Consider the following 14,831-nt stretch of genomic DNA (forward strand, 5'->3'; position numbering starts at 1 on the left):
GCCATGCTGCTTTTAAAACCTGACTTAGCAGAAACAAGACCACTGTATAACTGTATACTATCGTATGTTATATGTGATTAATTATATATAACCATAAATAGTACATACTTTGGCGTCTTGTTTGTATAGTTATTTTTTGAGTGGTGCTGGGCATGGAACCGAGGGCTTTCTGCATGGTAAGCAACCCTGTAGTGCTGAAATCTGCCAAATCTTTTTTACCTCATGAAAAAAAAAAAGATAAACTTAAGTACCCATATGTGTATAACGGATGAGATGGGGGGGGATGTACATCCATTGAGTTTTTCGTGTGCTTGAAATTTTTTGCACTGCCTATGAGGTACGCACTAAAATAATGTTTAAAAGCACAGTTTTTTATTCACCCAGCTAAAATGATTGAAAGTACTGTTTCACTCATTACTAGGATAGCTAGAGGCGCAGTCCTGTTGTAAAGAAGCAAATGTTTTAGGGCCAAGGGATTACTCCATTACTCCATAGTAGAGCACGCTGGCCTATTTCCAGGCTCAGGAATCCATCTTTAGGACCAGGAAAAAACAAAACAACAGGTACACACAGGTTGTGGAAGATGTAGAGGACAGAGTTGGTTTAAGTGACAGGTAAGGTTATCAAGAGAAAATGATTTCTAAACCAGACATGAATGATTAGTAAAAATTGTCAAAAGGACAAAGGTTTGGGAAAAGAATTAACTTTTAAGTATGAAGAGCAGAATATGCAAAGTTCATGAGCCTGTTCAGGGTATTTAAAGGTGTATGAAGAGACTAATTTACTAAACCATGACCTCTAGTGTCTGGCAGCAGAAAGAGTCATTCCTGGGAGAAATGGCGGGTTCAGTGGCCTTTGCTTCTGTTGCCTAGTATTTTCTGCTCCCTTCTGGGATCTCTCGTTGTGTAATTACTACTGACACCGTTGCACTGGGCTGACTGCATGGTTGCTATATGGTTTGGATAGCTTTGCCTGTGTAAAATTAAGATTTTTCTGAAATATTTGGAGGTGCTTTTACTGAAGTTCTAGGGGATAGGACCCAACTTGACATGAAAAGTGACCTGAAATTGCACCCTTGGGGTCACTCCTTGAACTTGGAGGACCGGAGATCTCTGCCTTGGGCCTCCAGCTCCAGAAGCTGTTCTGTCCTTATGTAAGTGGCTTCACTCCAATCTTTCCTGGGTGGTGAATGGGATAGTCAAATCCCTGTTTTGAGAACTGTGGCCTTTACCAGCACAGCCTGATCTGGCCACCTGTAATACGATGTTGCACAGAAATCTAGCACCCTTGCGAGCCATGGTGGCACACACTTGTAATTTCAGCACTTGAGAGGCTGAGGCAGGCTTGCTCAGAGTTCCAGGCCAGCCTGGGCTACATAGTGAGACCCTGATGTCACATTAATAAGTGTATAGAAATTTATCTGACCGACACCGGGAAACTTTGAAAGAAAGTTAGAATTGGGTTTATTACAAAAATCGTACAAAAAGTTGTATGATATGGTGTAAAAAAAATTGAGGAAACAACTCCTATTGGCTTTATTAATGCAGTTTAGCGTATTAGAATATTGGAGACTAAGGAATTCACTGCCCTCTACTCACTTAGGTTTGGGAACATCCTGTGGCCATCCCTTCCTAATCTCAGCTCTCCACCTACTTCAGTTTGAGCTCCACTTTAGGAGCAATGTATTATTACCCTAGGCCCATTTTATCTTGTGTTTAAATTTGAAAGCCCGTCCAGCACCATTTATCTATTGGTGACCTTCAGTAAATAGCTACTTTTTCCTCACCGTCTAAGTGTACACTTTGCAATTCTTTGCTTGCCTTAGAATTTGCAATCTATCTGCCATATGTTATACTACCACTGATTGGATGGTTATGATAAATCATTTGGCCTTTCAGTGCTTCGTTGTACTCATTTGTCAAACACAAGAGTTGATTAGTTAAAAAGACTATTCCAAGTCTGAAGTGCTTTTGCATTTACACCTCTCCAGTTTCCAGATGTAAAGCAAGCTGTGTAGAAGGTAGTAAACCTTCCATTATGAAAATGTGGATAATTAAATATGAATTGTTTTTGCCCACCATAGGAATTGAAATGGTCAGTTGCTGAAATATAAGTTAATGAATGAAAGAGTTTTGTCATAAACAATCTCAATTTTATACATGAAAGCATGAATATACCATAAAACAGCAATAATGAATTGTCTTAGCCATATGAACTTTAGTTGGGGTGTTTCCTATAAGGCTTTGGAGATTATTGGGGTCTCTGATTAATGAATAAGAACTGGTTTTTTGTTGTTGTTGTTGTTTTTTGGTCTTTTTCCTTTTTATCGGTACCAGGGATCAAACTCATGACTGCCTGCTTGCAAGGCATGTGCTTATGTCGCTGAGCTAGATCCCCAGCCCCAGAACTGGCTAATGTTACTAGGCAGCTGCTTTCTTATTTGTCAATTGAAGTCTTGTCTAATCTCTCCTTACACCCAAGGGATTTTGTTTTACCAATTTTAGCATCATTTTGACCAGTTGGCAACCCAGGTGGAAGCATACTTTTTAAATCTATAACCCAGGGGCAGGGGATTTAGCTCAGCAGCATAAGCGCCTGCCTTGCAAGCAGACCGTCATGAGTTCAGTTCCCGGTACCAATTAAAAGGAAAAAGACAAAAAAAAAAAAAAAATCCATAACCCAAATAAAACCTTGATTAAATGATCTGCAAAAGAAAAGAGGAAAGATTATTGAGCTCAAATAAAAAAAGAACAGCAGTTTGTGAATATGACATACAAAGAAACAGACAATCTGTACAGATTGGACATAGGAACATACACAGTTTAGCATACAGATACTTTATATGTAGTACACTCAAATATATTTGGCCAATTTGAACTATAATAAATAGACTCGTGAGAACCTTTCTGTAGATCAATTAACAGGTTTATTTAAATAAGGATAGCAGGCCCAGGGTCATTCTCAGCAGTATTCGTTTTATGTCTACGATTGGCTTCTCAAGCTGCTTGCCATAGCTGAGCCCGCTGTTGTGAGCTGAAGGTGGTGTTCAGAATCAAATAAATGTCCTTGAAATGTAAATTGTAACAATTAATTATAAATTTAAACTAATATAATTTCATGAGTCAGAAGGAGCCTAATTTATGGTTAACCTGAGATAGGTCAGCAAGTGAGAAAGGAACATGAAGATGAACTAGTCCCTCCAGACCAGCCTGTTCCTAAAGCGGGAATAGGGGTTGAGACCGAGAATGCTGTGGAGTGAGAGGTGTAGATGGCCACTAAGCAACCAACTGCCAAGCAGGTGTTTGTGGGCAATTACAAGGTGATTGACCATAAACTAGCCGCTCATCACCATGTGACAGGGAAGCACAAGATGGTGACTGGTTGTCATGTGATCTGCAACAAGATGGCTGCTGCTGATCCCATGATGAGGGACCACAAGTTGGCGGCCATTTACTCTGACCTGTCACAAGATTGCATGGACTGTCACATGGTAGAGGGCTATAAGATGGCAGTTGACCCTCATGTGAGCTGCAGCAAGATGATTGCTAAGAACCATGTGGCAAGATGGCAGTCAAACACCATGCAGTCTGCTAGATGGCTGAATCATGCAAGACCAAGTGTGGTGAACTGGCAGGGAGAATGGTATGCAGGAGCAGAGAGGAAAAGAGAGGGGCCATCTGATGGGATAAATGGCCCAGGTTGAGGGGGTTGAGGAGTCCGAGATTGGGGAGAGGAAATGAAGAATTAGAGACTGTTGGGAGTGAAGAAAGGGGAGACTGAATGAGAGAAGAACGTATCCTCAAAGTGAGAAAGGCCTGAATGTGAGGTCCTACCAATTTGCCACTGCTATGACAAAAGTTATATAAATCTTGAAGGATAGAGGGGTCAAACGTTTTCCCCTTAGGCTATGGGCTGCTATTAAACTAGTAGGTTGGCCAACCCATCTGGCAGTAAAAGATCAGATTTGGGGGTTTTTGGAAGTTTTTTTTCATTGTTATTGTTTGGTTTTTATGGCCTTCTTTAAGCCAAGAGCACCAAGGTTATGAACCAGCACCTCAGGTATTTTTTGGGGGTGGAGGCAATAGTAATACCAATATGTCCCACACCCTTTTAGATTGGGATTTCCTCCAGTAGTTAGCTTCTCCTTTACCCTTTTCCTCCCCACATCTTCAAACACCACCACAGTGCATTGCAAAGCCATCCCTTCCTCTCCCTTCTTCCCTTGTTGATCCCATAGTCTGGGACACCTCCAAGCTCACTTGCACTACCCATGCTATACCTGTTTTAATTTGTCAGAGATCCTTCAATCTTTCCTTGTGTTCCCCAATATCCTATAGCACCCAAACATCTATGGGGACTGAAACCTATAATCAAGCACCTTTTAGACAATGGTTTCCTACCCATTCATCCTACAATACTCCCATTCTTCCGGTACTCAAGCCTAATTGGTCCTATTGGTCCTATTGTCTTGTCCTGTGGCTGTTCACCCAGTGATGCCAAACCCTTATACTATGCTCTCGCATATTCCTCTCTCTACCACTCACTTCACAGTCCTAGGTCTTAAAGATGCCTTTTTTTTTTTAAACCATCCCCCTATACCCTGATTGTCAGGATTTCTTTGTGTTTATGTGGACTGACCCAGACAATCTCAGGTCTCAACAACTTACTGGACAGTACTCCCTCAAGGGTTCAGGAATAGTCCTCATTTCTTTAGCCAACTTCTTGCTGCTGATCTTACAGCTCTTGACCTCAAACCCATCACTCTCCATCAATACGCTGATGACTGTTCCCCTCTGCTCTCCATCGAATATTTTAGCCATGCAAGATACAGCCAGTCTCCATTTTCTCTCCAATCGCAGGTACAGGGTTCCCCCTGCTAAAGCTCACATAGCTTCCCCAAAGGTCAAGTGTCTTGGTCTCTCTCTCCTACCCCTCACTCCATCCACGGATCACAGGATGATTCATTGGGATCTCCAGTGCCCACAATCAAACAATAGGGTCTATCTTTTCTGGGCTTAACTAACTTCTTTGAACTCTAGATTCCTAACTTTACAGCTTTAGCCCAACCCCTCCACAAAGCTTTCCAAAAGCTCCCTAATCAGAACCACTAACCTTAGCCAACCTCAGAGCACTTCCCAGGACTCCTATTTTTCTAAGCCCGTTTAAACTCATGGTGGTCAACCACTCCATCTCCGCAATCTTCCTACCTCCCACGTCTCCCTCCTCTTGCTGACTACATTCCAGTTCTCTCCTTCATCTGATACTTTTTACGATAACATATGGATCTCTGCCTTCCCCAACCCTCTGATGGGACCAAACCAGATCCTCCTGTATCTCCAGGAGACCTAATTTATCTTAACCCTTTTAAATCCACAGGTCTCTAGCCTTCCACCATGTTAGACCACTGCCATAATTTATACTAGGGCAAGAATCTTTCAGATTAGACCTTCTTCCTTCAAACAAACCACTCCCCCACCCCTTCTGACCCCCAAACCCTGTGTTGGGGAAGGAACCTATGGTGGAGTGGCCCCTACCTGGTCTTCTTTGCAGCTCCAATGGCGGTCAAGGTCGCTGGACTGCCATCCTGGTTCCACATCACTCAAGCCAAGTGGGCCTCCTAACCCTAACTCCCCTAACTCCACACATCCCGAGTGTCATCACCTGTCCTATCTCTCACGCATCTTCATCTCACCAAGAGCCCACAGCTACAAATTATAGACTAAGTTTTGTTACCCTATTCTATTAGTTAGGTTTTTGCTGTGAGACTCTGGGCAGTCTTTCCTAATGACTCCCACATTGTACATAAGATTGCTGTCATACTGTCCTACCTAGCAACTATCTTAGTTCTCTCCACCTTCAGCTATTGAGTTAAACACGAGACCTCTCTGGGTCTGGGCTCTCATCTCACTTGTAGTATGCAGCCACAACCCAACCCTAGTCTATAATTTCCCAAACATGATTCAACTGTCAGGCCTTAACTTTCTCATGCTCCTCATTTTCTCCGGTTCAACCCCTTGACAAAAAACAAGTCCTATCTACATTTTTGCTTTTACCCTTTCTGATGGGGGAAATAATTGCCTCCTGTAGCTTAACCTCTCCCAACTCCATGCTTATTTTTCAGATTCTTCCTTATCCTAGCCCTGATTGAACAAGACGTTAGGATCATGGGCACCTTTCCTCCTGCTTCTCCTGGGTCCTTTAGTTATGATAGTGACCTGCCTCCTCATAGCACCTTGTCTTTTTATTTCTCCCATCTAGGATGCAAATGTTCACCAATGATCAACTCCTTGTCCTGGTACCAGCTTTTACATGGCCATTAACCATCATCCTGTCAACCCCCTAAACACCAACAAGTCAGCCCCAACCAGTAGGAAGTAGTAAGAGAGACTCTTTGCCCTTTTCTAACAATAGGAAGACGGGAAGAGTTTTGCCCTGGGATAAATTACTGTACAGTTATGGCAGTGGACTAACATGGCGGAAGGCCAAAGCAGGAACGATTACCACTCCCTCCTTCTTCAGCCCTAATTGCAACTCCCTTCCTGTGTGTGCACAATGAAGATTCCAATCAGTTCCTCACACATCATCAATACCCACCCCAAGTGCCACTTCCAGTCAGAGGTCATAAAACCTCCCTCCATGTTTGTCTTTGGTGAAGGAGAGAGCCAACTGCCACGGGTTGTGTGCTTCTTTCCACTTCCTCAATAAACACGTTCGTTTTTTGTTTTTGTTTTTGTTTTTTTTACTCTTTGCTTCTCTATTGTGTCAGAAAACACCAACAATGAAAAGAGTAAGAACTTTATTTTCAAATCTTGCGTAGTGTTTTATCAAGTTCTTATCTATTACCTTACCTGGAAAATGTGGACAGCTCCTTAATAAAGTCAGTTTAGGGTCAAATAAAATGATGAGTGAGCTAGGGGTATAGCTCAGTGGCAGGCACATGCCAAGTGTTTGGGACACCATAGGTTCCTTCCCAACACAGGGTTTGGGGGGCAGAAGGGGTGGAGGAGTGGTTTGTTTGAGGGAAGAAGGTCTAATCTGAAAGATTCTTGCCCTAGTATAAATTATGGCGGTGGTCTAACATGGTGGAAGGCCAAAGCAGGAATGCTTACCACTTCCTCCTCCGTCAGCCCTAATTGCAACTCTCCTGTTTGCAACCAAAGAAAATTCCAATCAGCTACTCACACATCATCAATGTCTGCCCCAGGTGCCACTTCCATCAGAGGTCGTATAACCCTCTGCCTCTCTGTATCCAGTTGAAAGGAGACAGCCCAGACCCCATGGATTGTGTGTTCTTTTCCACACCTTCAATAAATTTGTTCTTTTTTTTTTTTAACTTTTCACTTTTCTATTGTACCAGAAAACTTTAACATAATCATTATATAAATTTGGATTTTAAAATCAATACCATTCCCAATTTTCTTGTGTCTATTTCTTTTTTTTTGGGGGGGGGGTCTTTTTCATTTTTATCAGTACCAGGAATCAAACTCATGACTTGCAAGGCAGGTGCTTATGCTGCTGAGCTAAATCCCCAGCCTCTTTTTTTCTTTTTTCTGTAATTTGCAATACTAGATTTTCTCTAAACCAATAAACTCTCTTAAATCCACTTGAAAACAATGCACAAAGTAAATAAAAGCAACAAACACCATTTAAAACATTTAGCTCATAAATCTTGGAAACAACCAAAATGTCTATCAACTGCAGAGTGGATGAAAAAGATGTGGGTTTTTGTTTTTGTTTTTGTCTATTTGTGACAGGGTTAGTCTCTATGCAGTTCGGGCAGACCTTGTGCTCACTTTGTAGCCTAGGCTGGTCTGGAACTTGCAATGATCCCCCTGCCTCAGTCTCTCCAATGCTGGGATTATAGGTGTGAGCCTCCACGCCCCGTTTGGGTGTGGTATTTTTATACAATGGAATATTACTCAGCTATAAAAAGAATGTTCTTGAGGCCTTTATAGGTAAATGGAGGCAACCTGAGTCTACCCTCCTACATGAAATAAATATGACCCACATGTAAGTATGATATTGTCACTCTAGTGTAAAAAAAGATAAAAACCTGAAAGAGTAATAAGATTCAAAATGTATAGTAGAAATTGTGAAAGTGAAAGGGAAAGTACTCGAAAGGATATAATTGTATGTTTAAGTGAAGATAGATAGATGACCGTATTACTAAGTTTTCATTGGCTCACTGAACAGGATGGTTTTGTACTGTGAATGCTTGATCCCTTGATTTTGTAACTTGAACAACTATTTCTAAGAAGACAACATGTAACTTATCAACTAGTAATTTCTTAGTGTTAATATCTTTCTTCAAAACTAGGTATTACTGTTACTCTTTTTTCTGTTTTGTCTTTTTTTCCTTTTAAATTTTTTTTTTAATTTTAAAGAGATTAAGATAAAACGACATAGCAAAGCAGATCAGAACAGAACAATTTAAGCAACACAGTATTTCACCACAAGACACCCCGATACATCAGTAGCTACCATAATGTCTCTTTCCTTGAAATAGTCGAGTATACTTTCATATACAATAGTATCAAACATAACAAAATAGTATAAACCCACTAAAGAGAATGAAAGTGTTACAGGGCATTCAGAACCAAATAACAGAAAAGGAAAAATGGTTAGCATATTATCTATCTCATTGTCCATAAAAGATTTGTTTATGTTATCACACATGATAAAATCCAATAAAATACATGATAGAACCAATGGAAACAGAAGAATAAAAGCATGGTAGGACTTCAAAACAAGATATTAAATCAGCACAGGCTATTATAATGTATTGTTTTCTTCAAAATCGCTGTTCATATCATCACAGATAATAAAATGAAACAACCCAGGATAAAACCAGTACAACTAATGAATGGGAACATTATAAGGCTCCAAATCAATGTAATGGGGAATCATGATTACCATAAAATTTTATGTACTCTTACCATTTCTTACACTACAAACTTTATTTCGCTAAGGAGTATGGTCTCAAGCCGCGTCCATTTGTTTATAAATATATCAACATGATCATTCTTTATAGCTGAGTAGTACTCCATTGTATAAAAATACTGCAACTTTTTTTTATCCGTTCCTCAGTTGATGGACACTTAGGTTGTTTCCAAGATCTGGCTATTACATATTGTGCTGCTATAAACATGGGTGCACATATATCATTGTGGTATGATGTTTTCAGTTCTTCTGGGAATATGCCTACAAGCAGAATAGTTGGATCAAATGGGACTGCCAATCCCAGCTTTTTGAGAAATCTCCAGACTGACCTCCACAATGATTGCACCAGTCTACACTCCCACCAACAGTGCAGTAGAGTTCCTTTTTCCCCCACAGCCTCTCCAGCATTTGTTATTGGTAGTTTTCTTGATTTTTAGTTTCTATTAATTTGATTTTTAGTTTCTATTAATTTGATTTTTAGTTTCTATTAATACTTGCTTTGTATAACTGGGTGCTCTAGAATTTGGTTCAGGTATATTTAAGTTTGTTATCTCTTCCTCTTGAAGTTTCCCCCTAACGAGTATGTAGTGACCTTCTTTATCTCTTAGGATCATTCCTGGTTTGAAGTTCACGTTGTCTGCAAACATAATAGCTATTCCTGCTATTTTTTCTTTTCTTATTGCATGAAGTATTGTTTTCTATCCTTTGATTTTTCATTCTATGAGATTCCTTTTTGGTTATATGTATTTCTTTTTTTTTTTTTTTGTCTTTTTCCTTTTTATCGGTACCAGGGATCAAACTCACGACTGCCTGCTTGCAAGGCAGGCGCTTATGTCGCTGAGCTAAATCCCCAGCCCCTGGTTATATGGGTTTCTTGTAGGCAACATATTGGTGGGACACTGTTTCTTGATCCATTCTGCCAGTCTGTTTCTTTTAATTGGTGCATTGAGACCATTCACATTAATGGTTATAACTGTTATATATTGTTGACATGTTATCTTTCTGATGTTGCATCTTTATCTTTCCATTCTGTTTTATTGTCTGCCTTGCTTAGTGGTTTTTTCCTATGTGTATTTAAACTGTCTTTCAGTATTTTTTGCAGGGTTGACTTGGTGATCATGTAGTTCTTCAGCTGTTCTTTGTCATGAAAGTATCTTATTTCTTCATCCATTTTCAAGGACAGTTTTGCAGAGTACATCAGTCTAGGTTGGAAGTCATTTTCCTTTAGAATGTGAAATACTTCACTCCATGTTCTTCTTGACTTCATTTTTTGTGTTGAGAAGTCTGCTGTGATTCTGATAGGTTTTCCTTTATAGGTGATCTGTCTTTTCTCTCTAACAGCTTTTAATATTCTATTCTTATGTTGGATTTATGAGATGGTGGTTGTTATATATCTAGGTGTTGTTTTATTTTGGTTATGGCTATTTGGAGTTCTATATGCTTCACTAATCGTAACGTCAGTTTCCATTCTCATGTTTGGGAAATTTTCAGCTATCAGTTCTGTAAATAGCCTCTTGATATAATTTGTATTGTCCCCTTCTTTTTCATTTATCCCTATCAATCTTATGTTGTTTTTCTTTGCATGATCTTGTAGCGGTTGAATTGTTATTTCCTGATTCCTTGTTATTTTTCCTGTTCATTAGCTGCAGTCTTTTCTTCAAAGTCTGAAATTCTTTTTGCATTTTCGTTGAGGTGGTTTTGACAACTTTCTATGGAATTTTTGATTTCTTCTATATCTCTTTGAATCTGCTTCATGTATTGTGTTTATTTCTTATATTGTTCATCTAGGGATTCTACCTTTTTGTTTTGTTCCTCTGATTTTTTAATTGTGTCTTCTTTAGATGTGTTCAGCATCTATTTCATTACTTTTATCATTTCTTCTTTTACTTGGGAGATTATTTATGGTTTGAATTCCTTTAACGCTTCCCGGAGTTGCTTCTTTATTTCTGTTGCTATTTTTTCAGGTATTTCAAGTGTATGGCATATATTTTCTTCTATGTATATGGTTTCTGGGCTTTCCTGGGATGGGCTGGATGTTTGAGATTGCATTTTGGTCTTTCATCTTGTCATTTTCCTATATTTTCATGTTTTAAGTGATGTTCCACGGCTTTCCCTGGACTTGTTGGAAATTCGCCTCTATGCCCTGGGCTCCTGGGACTAAATGGAGGTTGTTGAGTGTGGTCCAGTCAGGCCCACAGGACTTCCTGTGCCACCTCCAATGTTCCAGGATGCTGGGTGGGCACCTAACCACTGTGGATGAAAGTCCAAAACTTTCCCCAGGCAAAGAGCAATGCTCTGGAACTCACTCACTTCATGTGCCCTCATCTCCTCTGATTGAAGAAGGAGGGTGGGTGTAATCTATTCTGGCCACAAACCCTCCCAAGCCTAGTGTAGTGTGCCTGGAAGTTGGGCGGGTCCCTGACCACTGGGAGAGATGATCTTAAACTCTCCTGGGGCTTGGGATGGTGTGCAAGATCTCACCTTCTCTGGCAGCCCAGTTCCCTGGATTGAAAAAAGGTCACTGGGCATGGCCCAGGCAGGCTGCAAATCTGAGAGCCCAGTATTAGTGTGGCTGCAAGCTGGACGAGTCCTTGACCACTGGGATTGATGATCTTAAACTCTCCCGGGACTCGGGATGGTATGCAGCAACTCATGTCTTCCGATGGCAGCGCAGTTCCCACTTCTTTTTTTCTTTAAATAAAAAAACTTAGCTCATAAAATCTAAATGCTTTTTTCAAGAAAAATTCTGCAGACAAAGCGACAGAAATAACCCACTCTCTTTTTAAAGAGTAATATACTTTCTGAGATTTTTCCATTCAATTTTATTTTCAGCTATTTTCACTCTCTTGGGGATGAAATTCCAAAAACTTCATCTCTCAGTCTTGCATCATATAAAGTCTAAAGGTTATAACTGAAATTTAAAAGTTGTTAAGGCTACGTTTTTCAATGTTTTCTTATTCAAATTCTGTGATACTTGAAAGTGCTAATGTTACAGGCATCTGAGTTAGAAATTTTATAAGCAATTAGACCGGGCTGGGCCCACAAAGGAGGGAGTGCAGAAGATCAGATACTTTGTAACACTGAAGGAGACAGACACCTCTGCCTCAGGCGAGATCTCAAAACAAAAGGCAAAACAAATCAACCACCCCCTAAATTTAAACATTTGGCATTCATATACTAAATAGATATGGATCACTTTGAGGAAGCCAGGAGCTACCTCCCCAATTCCATGCAGAAAGAGCTACTACTTTTCTAACCATGCCCACTTGCTGCGGTACTCACTTTCTCATATTTTAGCTGAACAATTAATCTTATTGTTTAACTGTAGTTCTGTCCCACCTCACACCTGTCTGCCTTGCAAGTTCCCATGTTTTCCTCATCCCGGACCCATCTTCCCTCATGGTTTTGCTTTATAAAATATGTAGAAAAGAGAGTATCGACCTGTTCTGTCTCCCAGAAAGAAGCTTTTTTTTCTCTCAATAAATATATTCTGCTCTTAACCTCCATTGTTCCTAAAATTCAGTTTTCAATTTAGAGAACATGGACGCATACCAGGCTTTTAGCAGGTTGGGAGTTTAATTCCTCTATACCACCACTACATTAGGATTTTGCATTAGCTTTCTCCCTGCTGAACTTCATGTTTTCAGTTTCTCTTTACTTGATTATTCTAAGATTGTGGAAAAGAGGAACAGTGGTTAGATGGGGGAAAGATGGTTTGGAAACTGTAAGTTTTCATTTCTATTCTGGCTTCCATGGTTCTTTAGCTGTTCCTCCTCAAATGGTGTTAAACATGATATATGTTATTTGTATATGAACAATTTGGAGGAGAAATTTTAGCAGAGGGTCAGATTCCAGAAATAATTGAGAACCATTTTGAAATGACTTTCTTCAGCCTTTTCTAAGTCACTCAATAGAACTAACTTTTCAGCAGATATTTGGTAAGCTCAGTATCACTTTTGGAAGAAATAGGTTCAAATCCTGATTTTACCATTTTATCATTTAGATGATGTTGGCTAAGTTACTAAAAAGCTCTGCTTCAGCTTCTCCTGAGATTACATATGTAAGTTGTTTAGCATATGTCAAACATGCAGCTGAAAAATTAAGAAATTTAAGTCCTTTCTCTGCATTTGTCCTTTTCCTGTCTTCTTCTCAGGCCTGTTATAAGAACTGTAGGACTTAAATGTGCCCGACAAGGATTCTGCTTTAAGAGACTCACTGAACTGAAACATCAGCGGCTTTGCCTTGATGAATGCAACAGGAGAAGTGCTGTATTATTTTAGAGGATAAAATTTTGTTCTGGGAAATGAGGGTGGATTTAAAGAGGGAGGACCATATAAATTGAGCCTGCAATGTCATTATCTTTTTTTATTTTAAAGAGGGTCAGATTAAAACAGATCATAAGGAAACAATTTTAAGAAACACAGATTTCAAAGCAAGTCCACTGGAAATCTTCATTGTCTATCTTATTGTTCTTGCTTTTTTCCAAATAGTTGTCCCCATCTTCACACACATTGAATACATACTGAATAATATAGAACTAATCTAATTATAACATGTGAAAGGGTTTTGGCCCAGACAGGACACTGTAGCCAGGAAAGCCTCAATCAGAAGCAGGAAGCTCCTATCTCCCCCGCCCCTAGGAATTTACCTGTGATGCCATCCTCCTGGCCCTGGGAACCAATGGGCTACCTGTTCATCCCTAATGCCCGCCTTAGGTTCCACCCCAAGCCAAGGCTACTTAACATACCCCCACGCCACTGGAGAGATTGCGGGTCGCCAGCGGTGGGGGGTGCCAGTCATCTCTCTCCGTGTTCTCAGAATAAAGGCCACTTTTTATTTTATACTTCTCATCTTTTGGAAATATTTTTCATCTTTTGGAAATAATCCTATCAACATGATGATGAAGATTTTTTAGGTCTTCAAGACCTGACATTGGGGAAGCCAACAATGGCTGCCATAATGTCTCTCATCCTCTTCGTAGTAGCTGTCTTTATCTTTATGTATGCTGAAATTGAACATAAGATACTCGACTAATAACACTCTGAACAGTGAATGATAGTATTGCTAGATTTTATATCACAATGCTACAGAATTAGCACTCGGTTTCTTAGTGTCTCTGCTTCTTCAGAATATCTGTTCATTACATCATTCATTATATAATCTGTTCCTGTAAACTGTTTAGAAATTCTCCCCATGTGTGAATCTTGACATGTATATCTATCCTTTCTGTACTATAGGGAAAAATAGATCATAACAAGACAACAAAAGAAATTCCTAGAAAAGCATGATATGAAAAAGACATATAAAACCACAATATTAGGTGATCTACAGTTTAAAAATGCTTTTTCTTGTTATTTTCAATAGAATTGTACATATCATCAGACATACTATAATTGAACATAGCATTACATAGCTATTTTAATAAAAACACAACAATGGAGACATTGTAGGACTTCAAAAGCAGTTAATAATCAAACCAGAATGGGTATCTTATTACGTCTTGTCATCTTCAGAGTAGTTGCCTCTACTCTTAGACTTGATACTATCAAGCATACCAAATTTGAATAAAATCAGTCAAGGTAAAGCAGCAGTCTAACAAACCAGCTTCAAATAACATCAGTCATAGTAAGACAATGTTAGTAATACAGGGCTTCAGTTTAAGTTAATAGGAAATTAAGGATAGTTATTGTAGAATAGCCTGCTATTTTTGGGTTAGTTGTCTGTGCCCTCAAATCTAGTATGAGTAGACAGATTGGAACAAAATATAATCAAACTAAACAGAGTGATAAGACTACTGTGGCTTTGGGGCTGGGGATTTAGCTCAGCGGCATAAGCGCCTGCCTTGCAAGCAGGCAGTTGTGAGTTCAATCCCTGGTACTGATAAAAAACGA

At 39.6% G+C, this 14,831-nt stretch overlaps 1 protein-coding gene across 4 annotated transcripts in view; it reads left to right on the forward strand.

Moving 5' to 3' along the window:
* Window positions 1–14,831, forward strand: part of LOC134478145 (serine/arginine repetitive matrix protein 1-like) — a 51,098-nt gene that overhangs the window by 1,350 nt on the left and 34,917 nt on the right. The window lies entirely within an intron of this gene.

This window comes from Cavia porcellus, unplaced genomic scaffold (assembly GCF_034190915.1).
Source record: "Cavia porcellus strain 051 isolate PalLab524CR breed Dunkin Hartley unplaced genomic scaffold, mCavPor4.1 scaffold_11, whole genome shotgun sequence".
Taxonomy (NCBI): domain Eukaryota; kingdom Metazoa; phylum Chordata; class Mammalia; order Rodentia; family Caviidae; genus Cavia; species Cavia porcellus.